At 53.4% G+C, this 22,738-nt stretch overlaps 1 protein-coding gene across 1 annotated transcript in view; it reads left to right on the forward strand.

Moving 5' to 3' along the window:
* The window catches only part of LOC140409143 (A disintegrin and metalloproteinase with thrombospondin motifs 12-like), a 951,810-nt gene that overhangs the window by 228,105 nt on the left and 700,967 nt on the right, over nucleotides 1–22,738 (forward strand). The gene's annotated exons all lie outside the window — the stretch shown is intronic.

Below are 22,738 nucleotides of genomic sequence, written 5' to 3' on the forward strand. Positions count from 1 at the left end.
ATGGACTGCAAGCTCCTTCACTCACTGGACGCAGACTCCCTCTCTTCTCTTCATCCCCCCGCCCCTCCACCCAACAACAGTAGTCCAAAATAAATAGCCCCACTAGTCACATCCTACCAATTTGAAAATCATCCATACTTTCTGGGTGGGATTTTCTGCGCAACCCGCCATGCTTTTTCTATGGCGGAGGAAGCCCGATGTGGGATTTTTTTGCTTCAATATCTTTCTGCCAGTTACTGACTCTCCTGCCTGTCAAAACTATTTTTCCCTCCACCCCAAACAATTTGTACAGCCCTTTCAATTGGACATCCAGCATGCCCACATTTAATAAACTTTAATGTCGCAAGCTGTGTGATGTGTGCAGTTGCCGGTTGTATAATTTATGGTGGATGTCAAATGCATATTTGAGAAAATAAATAACTGAAAAAGAAATGTTTACAACCAGAAAAACATTTGCGAGGTTTTAGCTGATGAAAAAAGAATGTTGCATTATCTTGTGGTAATTCAGGGAACGTCTTCTTGCTTAGAGAACATATGAGGAGGTGAGGTGAATGCAATTAGAGCTGATCCACAGGATTAGGTAGTTTGGCTGGTTCGGTGATGCAAGGAAATGTGGAATAAACTATTCAGTTGTTCAGCCCTCAGTAACTTTCTGACGTTAAAAAGAAAATCCAATGCCAGAAAATCGATCTGTGGCATTGTCCTTCCTGCCAGAAATGTTTGTGGCTAAACAGTGGCATGAGCTGAGATTTTCCAATCAAGCTTGCCTGGCTGCCGAGCATACATTTTGGCATATGGCCCATTTTATGTCACTTCTGCCTCATTTGCACGATTTGCTGCTTCTGCGTATGTTAAACCAGTGCCAAGGTTGCTGGGCACTTTGGAGTCAACGGCAAGACTTATAAAGATTCAAATTAATAGTGTTTCTGCAGATGATTACCTTGTCTCTGCATCAATGGCATTTGCTGTGCGTCTGCAGCATTTCCTTCCACCAGTTCATCCAGCCTGTCATAGGCACAACAGGCAACTCCACTTGTGGCTGCCTCGTGCACAAATCACCTTCACTCCAGCAGCCTTCAAAAAGTGGATCAATTGTGGAGTTGCTCCACCTTTTAACCTGCTCCTTGGATCCCCTGCCGTTTTCCAATTTATTTTCTTTGTTGTCGCTGGCACAGGCTGCTAATGGATTGGATTGCTTTTTAAAATAATGCTTGTCGCCTGATTGTGATCTTCTTCAGTTCTCTGTCTGAGGGCAGCTCTGACCCACAGCGCCACACTGCGGGTGCACTGCATCAGGAACAGAGATCGAAGCATGTGCCGTATGTGCCAATCTCATCCACACCAACCATCTAGCCAACTGGGTCAACCTCCTCCTCCTCGATCCCGCCAGGGAGTCTGATTTCCTGTGGCAGCATTCATTTTTAAATGCATGCTGTAGCTTGAAGCTATGGATATTGATGGTCGTGGCTCCAATTCCTTCCCATCACATGACTGACCAAGAGTCTCTCTTGCCTTACCATCTGTCATTGGCATATGTTGGTGGAAAGATTTACAAAGTTGACACACAACCTGTTGGCCATGTTATGAACACACCTGGAGTGGAACTTGAGTTCTCAGAGGCAATAGTGCTCCCCCCGCCCCAGAAAACCTCCTGTGATATATACCTTTAGTTTTGCTTTCTCTCTTTTTCTATAGGTGGGGTTACAGTGTTTCTTTAGGTGGGGTTACTGAGGGTGGGATGACCGGGCCTAGTTGGGCTCTTTCGGAGGGTCGGTGCAGGCCCAATGGGTTGAATGGCCTCCTTCTGCACTGTAGGGATTCCTACTTTTTATAAATTTGAAGTACCCAATTCATTTTGTTTCCAATGAAGGTGCAATTTAGCTTTGCCAATCCACCTACCCTGCACATTGTTGGGTTGTGGGGGTGAGAACCACACAAACACAGGAGAATGTACAAACGCCACACGGACAGTGTCCCGGGCCAGGATCGAAGCCAGGTCCTTGGCGCTGTGAGGCAACAGTGCTAACCACTGCCACTGTGCCGCCGTGACTGTTGGGACTCTATGATACATCCAACACTATGTTTCTTGTTGCTGCCAAAATATGAGCCTGGATCTGTAAATGGAAAGATGAGCTTTCCTGATACAGTTGGATTTAAATTGCATATTTTAACTTGTAAAAATATGTAAAAGAAAGGTAAAACTGATTTCTAACCACTTGGATGTAAACTACACACTTCTCAATTTCGTCATCTTGTTCAGTCAGAACAGAACGATGCATAAAGTTTACATTCCAATGTCAGTGAGAACGATTATCATCAACACTAAAGAAAGACTTGCATTACAAAATGTTTTATTGCCATCTCAGAAAGACTTGGAAGATCTTCCTATACAATGGGTTGAATTTAATGCTTTCCCTGTGATACTGCTGCTAGTATTAACCCAGTGGCAGGTGGGGGAAATTGCCATTTGGGGAACATGACAAGCAAATTAATGAAGGGTTGCTTTTGGGCTTCTAATGGGGCTTTCCATTCAAAGACACTCAGTGTTTGATTAAGGGACTCAGCATTGGGAAGGGAGAGGTGCTCACTAAGATCCCAGCCCTTGCTGCCGACACCTCCTCCCCTGCAATCCCCTCCACACCACCCACGTACTCTCCCTCCAGTCATCGCCCACGTTTGGCCTGAGATAGTGGCAATCTTCATAGTTTTAGGCTTCTCAGTCATGTCTCCCCTCAGTCTCCTCTGATCCAAGGAAAACAACCCCAGCCTACCCAATCTCTCTTCATAGCTAAAACTCTCCTGTCCAGACAATATCCTGGTAAATCGCCTCTGCTCCCTTTCCAGTATTATCACATCTCTCCTATAATGTGGATTCTAGAACTGCACACAATACTCTGGTTGTCTGACCAATGTTTTATATAGTTCTAGCATAACGTACCTGTCCTTAAACCCTAGGCCTCAGCTAATAGAGGGACTGGTGTACATGCACAGCAAGGCTCCTCTGATCCTCGGTGCTTCCCAGGGTCCTACATTCATCATGTATTCCCTTGTCTTGCTTGTGTTGCCCAAGTGCATCACCTCACACTTATCCAGATTGAATTCCATTTGCCACTGATTAGCCCATCTGACCAGCCTGCCAATATTCTCCTGTAATCTAAGGTTACCCCTCTCACTATTTACCATCCCACCAATTTTCGCGAACTTACTGATCAACCCTCTTACATGCATGTCTAAATCATTCATGTAAAGCACAAACAGCAAGAGCCACAACACTGATCCCAGTGGGACCCCAAAGGAAAACAACCCTCAACCATAACCCTCTGCTTCCTGCCACTCAACCAATACTAGATCCAATTGGCCAATTTCCTTGGATCACATGGGCTCTTACCTCAGTCTCTCATGTGGGACCTTAACAAAAGCCTTGCTGAGGTCCAAGTAGACTATGTAAAATGCATTTCCCTCATCCACTCACCTGGTCACCTCTTTGAAAATTTCAGTCAAGTTGGTCAGACATAACCTCCCCTGAACAAAACCGTGCGAACTATTCTTGATTAATCCCTACCTCTTCAAATGCAGAATAATTCTTTCTCTCAGAATTGCTTCCAATAGCTTCCCTACCACTGAGGTGAGACTGATTGGCCTGAAGTTTCCTGGTTTACCCTTTCCTCCTTTCTTGAATAATGATCCCACATTGGCTATCCTCCAGTCCTCCGGCACCTCTCCTGAAACAGAGAGGAGTTGAAAGTTAGTTCCTCGTCCCTGCTATTCCTCCCTTGCCTTGCTCAACAGCTTGGGATAAATTTCATCCGGCCCTGGAGATTGATCTACTTTTAAGCCTGCCAGGCCACTCAGAACCTCCTCTCTGTCTATGCTAATTTCTTTAATTTTATCACAGTCCTTCTCCCTGATTTCTATAGCCACATTGTCCCTCTCACAAATGAACACCGACGCAAAGTATCCATTTAAAACCCTACCTACCTCCTCCAGCCCCACAATCAAATTACCACTGTGGTCCTTAGTGTTCCCTACTTTTTTCCAAGTCAGCTAATGGGCTGGTTTAGCACAGGGCTAAATCGCTGGCTTTTAAAGCAGACCAAGGCAGGCCAGCAGCACGGTTCAATTCCCGTACTAGCCTCCCCGAACAGGCGCCGGAATGTGGCGACTAGGGGCTTTTCACAGTAACTTAATTTGAAGTCTACTTGTGACGATAAGCGATTTTCATTTCATTTCATTTTCATGTACTTGTGAAACAGCTGAGGATTTTCCTTTATTTTTCCAAAGTCAGCGTCGCGACCCGCTGGTGGATCGTGGGTGGGTGTCGGGAGGGTCGCGGAGCAATCAGTCATAGCATTCCAGATGGCAGTAGAAGCCCTACGGCTGCGACCGGCTTTTAGGTTGAGAATACCGGCCGTGATTGCCAGCAGCCACAGCATTTTGTCTTGGTCCATCTGATTGACACCCAAATTATTCAATGGATGATTAGATTTCCTAACGTCACATCCGGCGCCTCATTGTTCTGGTGACCAATAGGAGAAGGCGTGGGCGGTACTTCTGGCGGTGGGTCTGTTGGAGCTCGGGGCCTGTGAAGGACACGGAGAGCGGCCGAGTGAAGTTTGTGTGAAGGGTGAGAATGGCGGGTCACGATGCTGACAGTCAGCACCAGTTCACTGGCTTCCACAAGTACTTCAATGCCTACACTAGTGTTTTTCAAACTTGTTTGCCCGGGACCCATTTTTACCAACCGGCCATACTTCGGGACCCACAACGGCCGACCTGAACAACCCACACCGTTCGACCTTCGTGACCCCCATTTTCTCTTATTTTTAATGCGAGAGGTGAGCCTGGGATAATATTCTACAGTCTAGAATAGCGAAGAATGAGAAATGACCTCATTGAAACAGGCATTATTCTCTCAGGACTCTACATAGCAGATGCAGAAGTAAGTTTTCCTCAGATGGGTGGTTTATAGCCTGGGGATATAGCGTGCAAATTACAATGCAACGATTTTAGACATAGATGAGGAGGAATTACTTACTCAAAGTATTATGAATCTTCTTAATCTCTAACATTCACCATCAGAGAGAGTTCTGCAGGCTCAGCCATTGAGCACATTCAAGACAGATGCAGAAAGACTGAATTGAATTGAAAAAAAAATCTTCTCCTGAGTCATGGCGCTGATGACAGGAGGAGGTGGTGTCTCTGGGCTCTGAGCATGCGCACTGATCAGCGGGCATGCATGCGCAGCGCGCTCGCATTTTTAAAGACGGTCGCGGCCGTCATTTTTAAAACCGCTCGCAGCTGGCATTTTTAAAAGCCGGCTGCTGCGGCCTTTGCGCCTGAATTCATGCGATCGGGAATGCCGCGATGGATGGCTCTGCGACCCACCCGACACCCGCTCGCGACCCACCCGCAGGTCGCGACCTCCACTTTGAAAATGCCTGGCCTGACTTCCGGGTGCGGCGATGACCAGCTAAGTCGCACGTTTCGGCAACTCCCGGTGGAACGGACTTTTGGGCTCTTAATAAGAGCCCCAACGGCAATTTTAACGGCTAGAAGCACTTTGCGGTAAACCAGAAGGGAATCCCCCCCTGGAAACGGATGGAAAAAGGAGAGGGAAGTGGCCAGATTGCAGTGGATCCTTTGGAGCAGCGGCAAGGAAGGCAAGCAAGAACCAAGATGGTGACGGAAGGTGGCAGTTTAACATGGGGCCCTGAACAACAAGAGTTTTTGAAATGTTGCGTGGAAGAACTTAAAAAGGAAATGAAGAAGGAGCTGTTGGCCCTGATATTACAGGCGATCAAAGGGCTAAAGGATGAGCAAAAGACCCAGGAGCGGGAGCTTCGGGTCATGAAGGCAAAGGCTGCCGAGAACGAGGACGATATACAGGGCCTGGTGGTGAAGACGGAGATGCATGAGGCACACCATAAACGATGTGTGGAAAGACTGGAGGTGCTGGAGAATAACGCGAGGAGGAATAATTTAAGGATTCTTGGTCTTCCTGAAGGTGCAGAAGGAGCAGACGTCGGGGCATATGTGAGCACGATGCTGCACTCGTTAATGGGAGCGGAGACCCCGGCGGGTCCGCTGGAGGTGGAGGGAGCATACCGAGTGATGGCGCGAGGACCGAGAGCAGGAGAAATTCCTAGAGCCATAGTGGTGAGATTCCTCCGTTTTAAGGACAGAGAGATGGTCCTTAGATGGGCAAAGAAAACTCGGAGCAGTAGGTGGGAGAACGCGGTGATCCGCGGATATCAAGACTGGAGTGCGGAGGTGGCGAGAAGGAGGGCGAGCTTTAATCGGGCCAAGGCGGTGCTTCACAAAAAGAAGATAAAATTTGGAATGCTGCAACCGGCAAGACTGTGGGTCACGTATCAAGGGAGGCACCACTACTTTGAGACGGCGGATGAGACGTGGACTTTTATTGTGGAAGAAAAACTGGAATAAGCGGGTGATTAAAAAAGAACGTTTGAAACAAAGTGGTGGGGCGAGTATGGGGGGCGAAGAGGGGGGAAAAAGGGGGGGAAAGATGAGTTTTATGTTATTAATCCTGCGATGCGGTAACTTTTCTCTCTTCCACAGGTGGTGGTGGAGGGAGGAAGGGAGGTGGAGGAGATGGGGCGTTGGCCATGGGGGGCGGGGCCAAAAGGGAAGCGCGGGCTTTGTTCCCGCGCTGTGATAATCATGGCGGGAATAGGGAAGCAGGAAGGAGGGGGCGTCGCACGGTGCGAGCCGAGGTCACGGGGGGAAGCTGAGGTCGGCCAGAGTTTGCTGACTTTTGGGAGCAACATGGGGGGTGTAACTACGCTAGTGGGGGATCTAGCGGGGGGGTGGGAGGGGGGAGTTACTGGGTTGCTGCTGCTGGGGAGAGGGGGGAGCCGGAATGGGGTGGGGTGGGCGGGGGGGCACCGCCTGGGGGGGACACAGCTGCGTGGGAACCGGGTGAGGAGCTGGAAAAAGGGGATGGCTAATCGACAAGGGGGGGGGGGGGGGTAAAAAGCTCCCCAACCCGGTTGATCACGTGGAATGTGAGAGGGCTGAACGGGCCGATAAAGAGGGCACGAGTACTCGCACACCTTAAGAAACTTAAGGCAGACGTGGTTGTGTTACAAGAGACGCACTTGAAACTTATAGACCAGGTTAGACTACGCAAAGGATGGGTGGGGCAGGTGTTTCATTCGGGGCTTGATGCGAAAAACAGGGGGGTGGCTATACTAGTGGGGAAGCTGGTTATGTTTGTGGCAAAGACCATAGTGGCGGATAGCGGGGGCAGATACGTGATGGTGAGTGGCAAATTACAGGGGGAGGCGGTGGTCTTGGTAAACGTATATGCCCCGAACTGGGATGATGCCAATTTTATGAGGCGCATGCTAGGACGCATCCCGGACCTAGAGGTGGGAAAGTTGGTAATGGGGGGAGATTTTAATACGGTGCTGGAGCCAGGGCTGGACAGGTCGAGATCCAGGACTGGAAGGAGGCCGGCTGCAGCCAAGGTGCTTAAAGATTTAATGGAGCAGATGGGAGGAGTAGACCCATGGGGATTTAGTAGACCTAGGAGTAAGGAGTTTTCGTTTTTCTCCTATGTCCACAAAGTTTATTCGCGAATAGACTTTTTTGTTTTGGGAAGGGCATTGATCCCGAAGGTGAGGGGGACGGAGTATACGGCTATAGCCATTTCGGATCACGCTCCACATTGGGTAGACTTGGAGATAGGGGAGGAAACAGAAGGGCGTCCACCCTGGAGAATGGACATGGGACTAATGGCAGATGAAGGGGTGTGTCTAAGGGTGAGGGCGTGCATTGAAAAATACTTGGAACTCAATGATAACGGGGAGGTCCAGGTGGGAGTGGTCTGGGAGGCGCTGAAGGCAGTGGTTAGAGGGGAGCTGATATCAATAAGGGCACATAAAGGAAAGCAGGAGAGTAGGGAACGGGAGCGGTTGCTGCAAGAACTTCTGAGGGTGGAGAGGCAATATGCGGAGGCACTGGAGGAGGGACTGTACAGGGAAAGGCAAAGGTTACACGTAGAATTTGACTTGCTGACAACGGGTCTTGCAGAAGCACAGTGGAGGAAGGCACAGGGTGTACAGTATGAGTATGGGGAGAAGGCGAGCAGGTTGCTGGCCCATCAATTGAGGAAAAGGGGAGCAGCGAGGGAAATAGGGGGAGTGAGGGATGAGGAAGGAGAGATAGAGCGGGGAGCGGAGAGAGTGAATGGAGTCTTCAAGGCATTCTATAAAAGATTATACGAAGCTCAGCCCCCGGATGGGAAGGAGAGAATGATGTGCTTCCAGGACCGGCTGGAATTTCCTAAGGTGGAGGAGCAGGAGAGGGTGGGGCTGGGAGCACAGATCGAGATAGAGGAAGTAGTGAAAGGAATTAGGAGTATGCAGGCGGGGAAGGCTCCGGGACCGGATGGATTTCCAGTCGAATTTTATAGGAAATATGTGGACTTGCTTGCCTCGATACTGAACCTTTAATGAGGCGAAGGAAAGAGGACAGCTGCCCCCGACTATGTCAGAGGCAACGATATCGCTTCTCCTAAAGAATGAAAAAGACCCGCTGCAATGCGGGTCCTATAGACCTATTTCCCTCCTAAATGTAGACGCTAAGATTCTGGCCAAGGTAATGGCAATGAGGATAGAGGATTATGTCCCGGGGTAGTCCATGAGGACCAAACTGGGTTTGTGAAGGGGAGACAGCTGAATACGAATATACGGAGGCTGCTAGGGGTAATGATGATGCCCCCACCAGAGGGGGAAGCGGAGATAGTGGTGGCGATGGATGCCGAGAAAGCATTTGATAGAGTGGAGTGGGATTATTTGTGGGAGGTGTTGAGGAGATTTGGCTTTGGAGATGAGTATATTAGATGGGTACAGCTGCTGTATAGGGCCCCGATGGCGAGCGTGGTCACGAATGGACGGGGGTCTGTGTATTTTCGGCTCCATAGAGGGACGAGGCAGGGATGTCCTCTGTCCCCATTATTGTTTGCACTGGCGATTGAGCCCCTGGCAATAGCATTGAGAGGTTCCAGGAAGTGGAGGGGAGTACTCAGGGGAGGAGAGGAACACCGGGTATCTCTTTACGCGGACGATTTATTGGTGTATGTGGCGGACCCGGCGGAGGGGATGCCAGAGATAATGCGGATACTTGGGGAGTTTGGAGAATTTTCAGGATATAAGCTGAACATGGGGAAAAGTGAACTGTTTGTGGTGCATCCAGGGGAGCAGAGCAGAGAAATAGAGGACTTAGCGCTGAGGAAGGTAACAAGGGACTTTCGCTACTTGGGGATCCAGATAGCCAAGAATTGGGGTACATTGCATAGGTTAAACTTAACGCGGTTGGTGGAACAGACGGAGGAGGACTTCAAGAGATGGGACATGGTATCCCTGTCACTGGCAGGGAGGATACAAGCGGTTAAAATGGTGGTCCTCCCGAGATTCCTCTTTGTGTTTCAGTGCCTCCCGGTGGTGATCACGAAGGCTTTTTTCAAAAGGATTGAGAAAAGTATCATGAGTTTTGTGTGGGCCGGGAAGACCCCGAGAGTGAGGAAGGGAATTTTGCAGCATAGTAGGGTAGGGGGGGGCTGGCGCTACCGAGCCTGAGTGAGTACTACTGGGCCGCCAACACCTCAATGGTATGTAAGTGGATGGGAGAAGAGGAGGGAGCGGCGTGGAAGAGATTGGAGAAGGCGTCCTGTAGGGGGACTTGCCTACAAGCCATGGTGACGGCGCCGTTGCCGTTCTCACCGAAGAAATACAACACAACCCCGGTGGTGGTGGCTACTCTGAAAATTTGGGGGCAATGGAGACGGCATAGGGGAAAGACGGGAGCCTCGGTGTGGTCCCCGATAAGAATTAATCATAGGTTTGCTCCGGGGAGAATGGATGGGGGATTTGGAACATGGCAAAGAGCAGGAGTAACACAATTGAGAGATCTGTTTGTAGATGGGACGTTTGCAAGTCTGGGAGCGCTGACCGAAAAATATGGGTTGCCCCAAGGGAATGCATTCCGGTATATGCAACTGAGGGCTTTTACGAGGCAACAGGTGAGGGAATTCCCGCAGCTCCCGACGCAGGAGGTGCAGGACAGAGTGATCTCAAAGACATGGGTGGGGGACGGTAAGGTGTCAGACATATATAGGGAGATGAGAGACGAGGGGGAGATTATGGTAGACGAGCTGAAAGGGAAATGGGAAGAAGAGCTGGGGGAGGAGATTGAGGAGGGGCTGTGGGCTGATGCCCTAAATAGGGTAAACTCATCGTCCTCGTGTGCCAGGCTAAGCCTGATACAATTTAAGGTGTTACACAGGGCGCATATGACTGGAACACGGCTTAGCAAATTTTTTGGAGTAGAGGATAGGTGTGCGAGATGCTCGAAAAGCCCAGCGAATCACACCCACATGTTCTGGTCATGTCCGGCACTACAGGGGTTTTGGGTGGGGGTGACAAAGGTGCTTTCGAAGGTAGTGGGGGTCCGGGTCGAACCAAGCTGGGGGTTGGCTATATTTGGGGTTGCAGAAGCGCCGGGAGTGCAGGAGGCGAGAGAGGCTGATGTTTTGTCCTTTGCGTCCCTAGTAGCCCGGCGCAGGATACTGTTGATGTGGAAGGAAGCCAAGCCCCCGGGTGTGGAGACCTGGATAAATGACATGGCAGGGTTTATAAAGCTGGAACGGATTAAGTTCGTCCTAAGGGGATCGGCTCAAGGGTTCACCAGGCGGTGGCAACCGTTCGTCGAATACCTCACAGAAAGATAGAGGGAATGAAAAAGAAGAAGACAGCAGCAGCGGCCCAGGGGTGGGGGGGGGGGAGGAACCAGAGGGATTCTCAGGGATGTTAATATATAAGTATAATATGTATAGGTTGTTGTTATAGATAATTGTATATTGGACTGTTAAAACATATTTTTGGAGAATATTTATCTGGGACAAGGCAGTTGCCATTTAGTTTTGTTTTTGTTTATATATTATTTATTTCTTGTTTATAAAACTGGCCATTGTTATTTATATTGTTATATTACTGTGTAAAGGATACACAATGTACTGTGATGGTTAGCCAAAAATTTTCAATAAAATATTTTTCAAAAAAAAAGAAAATGCCTGGCCTACACCATCACAGGGAGGAGGAATTATGTAGTAGCTACATGTACAGGCATTGCAGCAATATGTTCTTCAAACTGAGAAGCAGACACCAGCACCAATCACAGAAAATAAATGGTTGTTTGGTTCTCCTCTGGAGCAGAGCAAGTGAAATTTAAGGACCAGAATGTGATATCTGTATGGATGTTTGAAATCTTTGCAATCATGTCACTATCATGGTATATTAGAAGTTATCAGTATTCACAAATAAAGTTAATGGGTGCCTTGTGCTGTTTAAAAGAGAGAATGCTATCCGCATGCATGCCCCCTCGGGCAGATCTGTCAGTGCACAGGCCCAGAATACAGCAGGGCAGACTGCCACCTCCTGACTTCAATACGCTGTCCCAGTATCACCTCCTCCTGACGTCAGCGTGCTGTCCCAGTACCACCTCCTCCTGACATCAGCGTGCTGTCCCAGTACCACCGCCTCCTGACATCAGCGTGCTGTCCCAGTATCACCTCCTCCTGACATCAGCGTGCTGTCCCAGTACCACCTCCTCCTGACCTCAATATGGTGTCCCAGTGCTGCCTCCTCCTGACGTGAGCGCGCTGTCTCAGTACCGCCTCCTCCTGAGCTCAGCGTGCTATCCGAGTACCGCCTCCTCCTGACCTCAGCGCACTGTCCCAGTACCACCTCCTCCTGAGCTCAGCGTACTGTCCCAGTACCACCTCCTCCTGAGCTCAGCGTGCTGTCCCAGTACCACCTCCTCCTGACGTCAGCACGCTGGCCCAGTACCACCTCCTCCTGAGGTCAGCGCGCTGTCCCAGTACCGCCTTCTCCTGACGTCAGCACGCTGTCCCAGTACCACCTCCTCCTGAGCTCAGCGCACTGTCCCAGTACCACCTCCTCCTGAGCTCAGCGCGCTGTCCCAGTACCGCCACACCCTGACGTCAGCGCGCTGTCCCAGTACCACCTCCTGCTGACGGCAGCCGCTGTCCCAGTACCACCTCCACCTGAGCTCAGCATGCTGTCCCAGTACCGCCTTCTCCTGACGTCAGTGTTCTGTCCACCTCCTCCTGTCCTCAGCTCGCTGTCCCAGTACCATCTCCTCCTGAGCTCAGCGCTCTGTCCCAGTACCTCCTCCTCCTGACGTCAGCATGCAGTCCCAGTACCGCCTCCTCGTGACATCAGCGTGCTGTCCCAGTACTGTCTCCTCTTGAGCTCAGCACGCTGTCCCAGTACCACCTCCACCTGACGTCTGTGTGCTGTCGCCATACCACCTGCACCTGAGCTCAGCGCGCTGTCCCAGTACCACCTCCACCTGACGTCAGCACGCTGTCCCAGTACCACCTCCACCTGACGTCAGCGTGCTGTCCCAGTACCTTCTCCTCCTGAGCTCAACGTGCTGCCCCAGTACCCCCTCCTCCTGAGCTCAGAACGTTGTCCCAGTACCGTCTCCTCCTGAGCTTAGCATGCTGCCCCAGTACCACCGCCTCCTGACATCAGCGTGCTGTCTCAGTACCACCTCCTCCTGACGTCAGCGCGCTGTCCCGGTACTGCCTCCTCCTGAACTCAGCGCGCTGTCCCAGTACCGCCTCCTCCTGAGCTCAGCGTGTTGACCCAGTTCCACCTCCTCCTGTGCTCAGCGCGCTGTCCCAGTACCACCTCCTCCTGACGTCAGCGCGCTGTCCCGGTACTGCCTCCTCCTGAACTCAGCGCGCTGTCCCAGTACCGCCTCCTCCTGAGCTCAGCGTGTTGACCCAGTTCCACCTCCTCCTGTGCTCAGCGCGCTGTCCCAGTACCACCTCGTCCTGACGTCAGCGCGCTGTCCCGGTACTGCCTCCTCCTGAACTCAGCTCGCTGTCCCAGTACCACCTCCTCCTGAGCTCAGCGCACTGTCTCAGTACCGCCTCCTCCTGAGCTCAGCGCGCTGTCCCAGTACCGCCTCCTCCTGAGCTCAGCGCGCTGTCCCAGTACCACCTCCTCCTGAGCTCAGCGCGCTGTCCCAGTACCACCTCCTCCTGAGCTCAGCGCGCTGTCCCAGTACCACCTCCTCCTGACGTCAGCGCGCTGTCCCGGTACTGCCTCCTCCTGAACTCAGCGCGCTGTCCCAGTACCGCCTCCTCCTGAACTCAGCGCGCTGTCCCAGTACCGCCTCCTCCTGAGCTCAGCGTGTTGACCCAGTTCCACCTCCTCCTGAGCTCAGCGCGCTGTCCCAGTACCACCTCCTCCTGAGCTCAGCATGCTGTCTCAGTACCGCCACCCCCTGACGTCAGCGCGCTGTCCCAGTACCACCTCCTGCTGACGTCAGCGCGCTGTCCCAGTACCACGTCCTCCTGAGCTCAGCGCGCTGTCCCAGTACCGCCACCCCTGGCGTCAGCGCGCTGTCCCAGTACTGCCTCCTCCTGAACTCAGCGCGCTGTCCCAGTACCGCCTCCTCCTGAACTCAGCGCGCTGTCCCAGTACCGCCTCCTCCTGAGCTCAGCACGCTGTCCCAGTACCACCTCCTCCTGAGCTCAGCGCGCTGGCCCAGTACCACCTCCTCCTGAGCTCAGCGCTCTGTCCCAGTACCTCCTCCTCCTGACGTCAGCATGCAGTCCCAGTACCGCCTCCTCGTGACATCAGCGTGCTGTCCCAGTACTATCTCCTCTTGAGCTCAGCACGCTGTCCCAGTACCACCTCCACCTGACGTCTGTGTGCTGTCGCCATACCACCTGCACCTGAGCTCAGCGCGCTGTCCCAGTACCACCTCCACCTGACGTCAGCACGCTGTCCCAGTACCACCTCCACCTGACGTCAGCGTGCTGTCCCAGTACCTTCTCCTCCTGAGCTCAACGTGCTGCCCCAGTACCCCCTCCTCCTGAGCTTAGCATGCTGCCCCAGTACCACCGCCTCCTGACATCAGCGTGCTGTCCCAGTACCACCTCCTCCTGACGTCAGCGCGCTGTCCCGGTACTGCCTCCTCCTGAACTCAGCGCGCTGTCCCAGTACCGCCTCCTCCTGAGCTCAGCGTGTTGACCCAGTTCCACCTCCTCCTGTGCTCAGCGCGCTGTCCCAGTACCACCTCCTCCTGAGCTCAGCGCGCTGTCCCGGTACTGCCTCCTCCTGAACTCAACGCGCTGTCCCAGTACCGCCTCCTCCTGAGCTCAGCTCGCTGTCCCAGTACCACCTCCTCCTGACTCAGCGCACTGTCTCAGTACCGCCTCCTCCTGACGTCAGCGCGCTGTCCCAGTACCGCCTCCTCCTGAGCTCAGCGCGCTGTCCCAGTACGGCCTCCTCCTGAGCTCAGCGCGCTGTCCCAGTACCACCTCCTCCTGAGCTCAGCGCGCTGTCCCAGTACCACCTCCTCCTGAGCTCAGCGCGCTGTCCCAGTACCACCTCCTCCTGACGTCAGCGCGCTGTCCCAGTACTACCTCCTCCTGAACTCAGCGCGCTGTCCCAGTACCGCCTCCTCCTGAGCTCAGCGTGTTGACCCAGTTCCACCTCCTCCTGAGCTCAGCGCGCTGTCCCAGTACCACCTCCTCCTGAGCTCAGCATGCTGTCCCAGTACCGCCACCCCATGACGTCAGCGCGCTGTCCCAGTACCACCTCCTGCTGACGTCAGCGCGCTGTCCCAGTACCACGTCCTCCTGAGCTCAGCGCGCTGTCCCAGTACCGCCACCCCTGGCGTCAGCGCGCTGTCCCAGTACTGCCTCCTCCTGAACTCAGCGCGCTGTCCCAGTACCGCCTCCTCCTGAGCTCAGCACGCTGTCCCAGTACCACCTCCTCCTGAGCTCAACGCGCTGGCCCAGTACCACCTCCTCCTGAGCTCAGCGCGCTGTCCCAGTACCACCTCCTCCTGATGTCAGCGTGCTGTCCGAGTACCGCCTCCTCCTGAGCTCAGCGCGCTGTCCCAATACCACCTCCTCCTGAGCTCAGTGTGCTGTCCGAGTACCAGCTCCTCCTGAGCTCAGCGCGCTATCCCAGTACTGCCTCCTGAGCTCAGCGTGCTGTTGCAGTACCGCCTCCACCTGAGCTCAGTGCTCTGTCCCAGTACCACCTCCTCCTGAGCTCAGCGTGCTGTCTCAGTACCACCTCCTCCTGAGCTCAGCATGCTGTCCCAGTACCGCCTCCACCTGAGCTCAGTGCTCTGTCCCAGTACCACCTCCTCCTGAGCTCAGCGTGCTGTCCCAGTACCACCTCCTCCTGAGCTCAGCATGCTGTCCCAGTACCGCCTCCACCTGAGCTCAGCGCTCTGTCCCAGTACTGCCTCCTCCTGAGCTCAGCGTGCTGTCCGAGTACCAGCTCCTCCTGAGCTCAGCGCGCTATCCCAGTACTGCCTCCTGAGCTCAGCGTGCTGTTGCAGTACCGCCTCCACCTGAGCTCAGTGCTCTGTCCCAGTACCACCTCCTCCTGAGCTCAGCGTGCTGTCCCAGTACCACCTCCTCCTGAGCTCAGCGTGCTGTCCCAGTACCACCTCCTCCTGAGCTCAGCATGCTGTCCCAGTACCGCCTCCACCTGAGCTCAGCGCTCTGTCCCAGTACTGCCTCCTCCTGAGCTCAGGGTGCTGTCCCCGTACCACCACCTCCTGACGTCAGCGTGCTGTCCCAGTACTGCCTCCTCCTGAGCTCAGGGTGCTGTCCCAGTACCACCACCTCCTGACGTCAGCGTGCTGTCCCAGTTGTCATGATATTCAGGTAAACATCATGGTACAGACATACATACATACTGATGGACAGATCAACGGACCAATCAACACACACACAACACCACAGCCAATCACAGGCAGGAGCATACACAGTACAAAACAGGGAACATGACACTTCCTGAGCATTCCAGCAGGAGACAGCTCAGGGCACAGCTCACAGCAAGCCACTCAGACATCCACCATGTGCTGAGTGCCACTCCAAGATAATATTAGGAATAGGTCCACAGATTCTAGGGTTATGATCGAACCTCAGTAACCAGTTTACCACTGTAAATAAATGTCAGTAATAAAACTGAGTTGTACCATTCGCAACCGTGTTGGGTCGTCTGTGTAGCAGAGTACCCAGGAGTAACTGTGGGACCTCCTACGGATCCTCAGGAATCTGCCATCCTGCGCCATGGACACCGTCAGCACGCCACAGCCGCTATAAGTCGCTGGAAACCTCGGCGTTAATTGGAAGCTGTTCAAACAGCGCTTCCAGCTCTTCCTGGAAGCCAACGAAAAGGAGAGCAATTCGGACACCAGAAAGATTGCCCTCCTCCTCTCCACGGCAGGTCAACACGTAATTCATGTCTACAACTCCCTGGTGTTCGCGGAAGGTGAGGACAAGACCAAGTACAAGACGGTCCTTCTCAAACTCGACCAACACTTCAACGTCAAGGTCAACGAGAGTTTCGAGAGGTATCTCTTCTAGCAGCGCCTGCAGGGTAAGGATGAGCCCTTTCAATCCTTCCTTACGCATCTCCATATACTCGCGCAGTCCTGCGGTTACGACACCACCTCCGATTCAATGATTCGGGACCAGATTGTTTTTGGGGTCACCTTGGGCACCCTACACCAGCAGCTATTAAAAATTAAAGGCCTCACCCTAGCCTCCGCAATCGAAGCCTGTGTCCTGCATGAAAACGCGACTAGCTGCTACTCCCAATTTCAAAAGGCCGAATCGGCGCGGCAGGTGTCCTACGCGGCCGGATCGGCGAGGCAGGCGTCCTACGAGGCCGAACGGGTCCAGGCGATCAAGTTCCTCCCGGCCCGCGGCCCGGACGAGGGCAGCCATTTTGCGCGCTTTCCGGGGCCTCCCATGTTTGTGCGCGCCAAAAAAGACGTTGACACAGTGGGACGTGACGCGCAGGCGCGCTCGACGCAAGACCGAACTGCGCATGCACGGTGGCGCAACGAACGCCATGACGTCACGATGTGCGGCAACTGCGGAGCCGCACATTTAAAGAGGCAATGTCCGGCAAGAAACCGACAATGCCTCCGCTGTGGCAAGATGGGCCGCTACGTTGCCTGCTGTCGAGCAGCTCAACCTGCCAGTGTTCCCCAATTCCGACAACCTCGCAGGGACGTGCGGACCATTCAGCCTCCTTACTACGAGCCGTGCCCAGACGATATCCAGACCTGTGACACAGACGACCGGGACGCCTTCTGTGTTGCGGTCATTGATGGGAACCGGATGTCTCAAGCCAGGACCCACCAGCCGTTGCAAGTGAACACTGTCAATCCGGGTGATGAATTGTGTGCCACCCTAACGGTCAACCGATCACCGATAACATTCCGTCTAGACACTGGCGCCTCCGCGAACATCATAGCATGGTCAGCCTTCTACGCCTTGAAGGTCAGACCACCAATTCGGCCATCCCGTTGCAAGATAATCGACTACAACGGGGACGTTATCCCGGCTATGGGATCCTGCCAGCTCCAGGTGACACACAACACACACACGGCCACACTCTCATTCGAAATAGTCGGATCATCAAAGGACTCCCTGCTAGGCGCACCAGTTTACCACTGGTTCTCCACCTTGTGCAGCGGGTCCACGCTCTGTCTCCAGAAGGCACATCTGACTTCCCGGATGCAGAATTCAGGGCTCAGCTCCAATCGCTCCTCGCCCACAACCAGGAGGCATTCGAGGGAACACTGCCCTACACCTACAGAATATGGCTCAAACCGGACGCCACCCCGGTCATTCACGCACCTCGCAGGGCCAGTGCCACTCAAAGACCGCCTCAAGCAGCAGCTGCAGGATCTCCAGGACCAAGGGGTGCTGTCCCGTGTCACGGAGCCCATGCCATGGGTCAGCTCCATGGTGTGTGTTAAGAAGCCCTCCAGCGAGCTCCGTATCTGCATTGTTCCAAAAGACCTCAACAACAACATAATGAGGGAACACTACCCCATATCCAAACGGGAAGAGATCACGAGCAAAATGGCCCGGGCTAAAATCTTCACAAAACTGGATGCCTTGAAGGGTTTTTGGCAGATCCAACTGGATCAGACCAGCCGAAGGCTGTGCACCTTCAACACCCCTTTCGGCAGGTTCTGCTATAACAGAATGCCATTTGGCATCATCTCGGCATCCGAGGTCTTTCACAGGATCATGGAGCAGATACTGGAGGGCATCGAAGGGGTGCGCGTCTCTGTGGACGACGTCATCATTTGGTCCACCACACCACAGGAGCACATCAATCGTCTCCAGCACGTCTTTGCGCGCAAACGGGAAAACGGCCTGCGCCTCAACCGAGCCAAGTGTTCTTTCGGCCAAACCGAGCTGAAGTTCCTGGGGGACCACATTTTCCGGTCAGGAGTCCGTCCGGATGCAGCCAAGGTGAGCACCATTACAGCCATGCCGCAGCCGGCAGACAAGAAAGCAGTGCTTCGCTTCCTAGACATGGTCAACTTCCTGGGGAAGTTCATTCCCAACCTTGCCTCCCACACGGCGGCTCTGCGCCACCTCGTCAAGAAGTCCACGGAGTTCCAGTGGCTGCCCACACACCAGAAGGAATGGGAGGAGCTCAAATTTAAGCTTACCACAGCCCCGGTATTGGCGTTTTTCGACACATCTCGTGACACAAAATTTTCGATTGATGCCAGCCAGTCTGACATTGTGGCGGTACTCCTACAGCGGGATGACACTGCGTCATGTGCCCCGGTCGCCTATGCCTCGCGGGCCATGACCCCCAGAGAACAACGCTACGCGCAGATCGAAAAGGAGTGCCTAGGTTTGCTGACCGGAATAGACAAGTTCCATGACTACGTGTATGGTCTCCCCCAGTTTACCGTTGAGACTGACCATCGCCCCCTGGTCAGCATCATACACAAGGACCTGAATGAGATGACCTCGCCTCCAGCGCATCCTACTTAAACTCAGGAGGTATGACTTCCAACTGGTCTACACCCCGGGAAAGGACCTTATCATTGCGGATGCCCTATCTAGAGCAGTGAGCACACCGCCCGATTCGAGGGGTTCGTCTGTCAGGTCAAAGCGCAGGTGGCCTTCACATCGGCAAATCTGCCAGCTGATGACTCCAGTCTGGCCCGTATTCGCCGGGAGACTGCGGGTGACCCCCTTCTACAACGGGTGATGCGCCACATGACGGGAGGGTGGTTCAAAGTACAGTGCCCGCAGTTCTACAATGTCCGAGACGACTTGGCCGTCATTGATGGTGTCCTCCTAAAGCTGGACCGGATTGTGATTCCGCACAGCATGCACAAGCTGGTCCTCGACCAACTACACAAAGGTCATCTGGGGGTCGAGAAGTGCAGACGGAGGGCCCGAGAGGCGGTATACTGGCCGGGCCTCAGTGATGACATTGTCAATATGGTGCTCAACTGCCCCACCTGCGAAAGGTTTCAACCGACGCAACCTCCTGAGACGCTTCAGCCCCATGAGCTGGTGACGTCCTCCTGGGCGAAGGTGGGTGTGGACCTTTTTCACGCGCTCGGCAGGGACTATGTAATCGTCATTGATTACTTTTCAAACTATCCAGAGGTCATACGCCTGCACGATTTGACATCGTCCGCTGTCATAAGGGCCTGCAAAGACACCATCGCTCGCCACGGCATTCCGATTACTGTCATGTCGGACAATGGGCCCTGTTTTGCCAGCCAGGAATGGTCGTCCTTTGCTGCTTCGTATGGCTTCACACACGTGACGTCCAGCGCTCTGCATCCCCAGTCCAATGGAAAGGTGGAGAAGGGCGTTCACATCGTCAAGCGGCTCCTCTGCCGGATCGGATTTCTGCCTAGCCCTGCTGGCCTATCGCTCGGCCCCACTAGCCACTGGCCTCTCACCAGCCCAGCTGTTGATGGGTCGCGCCCTCAGGACCACTGTGCCATGCATTCTGGTACCCACAACCAACCATGCTCCGGTACTACACAGAATGCAACAGCAGCGCGTCCACCAGAAGATGGCATTTGACACACGGGCAACTGATCTTCCCGCCCTGGCGCCTGGAGACGACATCTGCATCCACCTACCAGAAGGTGGCTGGTCAGCACCTGCCAAAGTTCTCCGACGCGTGGCTCCCCGCTAGTTCCTGGTTCGCATGCCTGATGGATCCATTCGTAGGTGCAATCGCCGGGCCCTTCGCCTACTTCCACGCTCGCTACGGGAACTTACACCGGCACCACGCCCTCCTGTTGTTCCTGATATCGACTTTGTGGAGCTTCCTGCCGCCATGCCCCTTCCGTCGTCGCCCGTGGCCAGGCCCATTCCTCAGCCGGTGGATCCAGATCCAGCCTTGAGGCGGTCAACCCGAATTCGTCGCCCACCTACTAGACTGGACTTATTAGCCTGTTTGTACATTGAACTCATAATACCACTGTGTTAATGTGTTTCTGTTCTTCCTTGTCGTTACAGGAGTTCGTTTTTGTCGTTCAACATTTCCCCGTTCTTTGTTTATGGTACAACCTCGTTGCTATGTCGCACCCAACATCGCCCCTTGTATATAGTTTAGCCCCATGTACATGCTGTAGATATTGCACACACACACATCCAGCTGCACTCAGTACACATCTCTATTTATAACCACATAGGCACATGTTCTTGTAAAAAAAGGGGGATATCATGATATTCAGGTAAACATCATGGTACAAACATACATACATACTGATGAACGGATCAACGGGCCAATCAACACACACACAACACCACAGTCAATCACAGGCAAGAGCATACACACTACAAAACAGGGAACACGACACTTCCCGGGCATTCCAGCAGGAGACAGCTCAGGGTACAGAGCTCACAGCAAGCCACTCAGACATCCACCACGTGCTGAGTGCCACTCCAAGATAGTATTAGGAATAAGTCCACAGATTCTAGGGTTATGATCGAACCCTGGTAACCAGTTTACCACTGTAAATAAATGTTAGTAATAAAACTGAGTTGTACCATTCGCAACCGTGTTGGTTATTCTGTGTAGCAGAGTACCCAACACATCACCTGTACCACCTCCTCCTGAGCTCAGCGCGATGTGTCAGTACCGCCTCCTCCTGACGTCAGTGTGCTGTCCCAATACGACCTCCTCCTGAGCTGAGTGTGCTATCCTAGTACCGCCCCCTCCTGATGTCAACGCGCTGTCCGAGTACCGTCTCCTCCTGACGTCAGTGTGCTGTCCCAATACAACCTCTTCCTGAGCTGAGTGTGCTATCCTAGCACCGTCTCCTCCTGACGTCAACGCGCTGTCTGAGTACCGTCTCCTCCTGAGCTCAGCGCGCTGTCCCAGGACTGCCTCATGGAGCGCTGTTCCAGTACCGTCTCCTCCTGACGTCAGTGTGCTGTCCCAGTACCACCACCTCCTGAGCTGACCGTGCTGTCCGAGTACCACCTCCTCCTGACATCAGCGTGCTGTCCCAGTACCGTCTCCTCCTGAGCTCAGCGCGCTTTCCCAGTACCGTCTCCTCCTGAGCTTAGCGTGCTGTCCCAGTACCACCTCCTCCTGACGTCAGCGCGCTGTCCCAGTAGCACCTCCTCCTGAGCTCAGCGCGCTTTCCCAGTACCGCCTCCTCCTGAGCTCAGTGTGCTGTCCCAGTACCACCTCCTCCTGAGCTCAGCGCACTGTCCCAGTACCACCACCTCCTGAGCTCAGCGTGCTGTACCGTCTCCTCTTGTGCTCAGCGCACTGTCCCAGTCCCGCCTCCTCCTGAGCTCAGCGTGCTGTCCTAGTACCGCCTCCTCCTGACGTCAGCGCGCTGTCCCAGTACCACCTCGTCCTGAGCTCAGCGCGCTGTCCTCGTACCGTCTCCTCCTGAGCTCAGCGTGCTGTTCCAGTACCGTCTCCTCCTGAGCCCTGTCCCAGTACTGCCTCCTCCTGACGTCAGTGCACTGTCCCTGTACCACCTCCTACTGACAGCGCGCTGTCCCAGTACCACCTCCTCCTGACCTCAGTATGTGACTTGTGCGCCAAGTCACACCACCTTTATTCTTTCATAAGTCCAACGATGGGCAGGTTAGGTTGATTGGCCATGATAAATTGCCCTTGGTGTCCAAAAAGGTTCAGAGAGGTTATTGCGTTATGGGGATAGGGTGGAAGTCAGTGCTTAAGTGGGTCAGTGCAGACTCGATGGGCCGAATGGCCTCCTTCTGCACTGTATGTTCTATAAGATGTGGGTGTTGCTGGCTAGGCCTGCACTTATTGTCCATCCCCAATTGCCATTGAGGAGGTGCTAATGAGTTGCCTTCTTGAATTACTGCAGTCGATGTGGTGGAGAGGGAAAGATTTCCAGGGTTTTGAACAAGTGACAGTGAAGTAACGGCAATATAGTCCCAAATCGGGATGGTGAGCATTGTTAAGTTGCTGAATGCAATTTGTGATGATGCACACTACTGCCACTGTGCATCAGTGTTGATGGAAGTGGATGTTGAAGGTGCTGGTTGGTGTGCCAATCAACCACAGCCCCAAACCTTGATGAATGTCCTGTAATCAACATCCTGTGGATTACTATTGACTTGCAATAACAGCTGGATTCTTTTGAGCTGCACACATTCAGGCAAGTGGAGAGCATTGCATCACACTTCTGACCTGTGCCTTGTATATGTTGGACAGGCTTTGGAGAGTCAGGACAGGAGGTGAGTTCTGTTGTGGTATCCACCTATATTAAAGGCTGATCAGAACTGATTTTCTAATAATATCATATATTCACTCCATATTAAAACCTGATCAGAGCTGATTTTATATGATCTCTTGTATTTAAC

The sequence above is a fragment of the Scyliorhinus torazame genome, chromosome 3 (genome assembly GCF_047496885.1).
Source record: "Scyliorhinus torazame isolate Kashiwa2021f chromosome 3, sScyTor2.1, whole genome shotgun sequence".
In the NCBI taxonomy this organism is placed as follows: domain Eukaryota; kingdom Metazoa; phylum Chordata; class Chondrichthyes; order Carcharhiniformes; family Scyliorhinidae; genus Scyliorhinus; species Scyliorhinus torazame.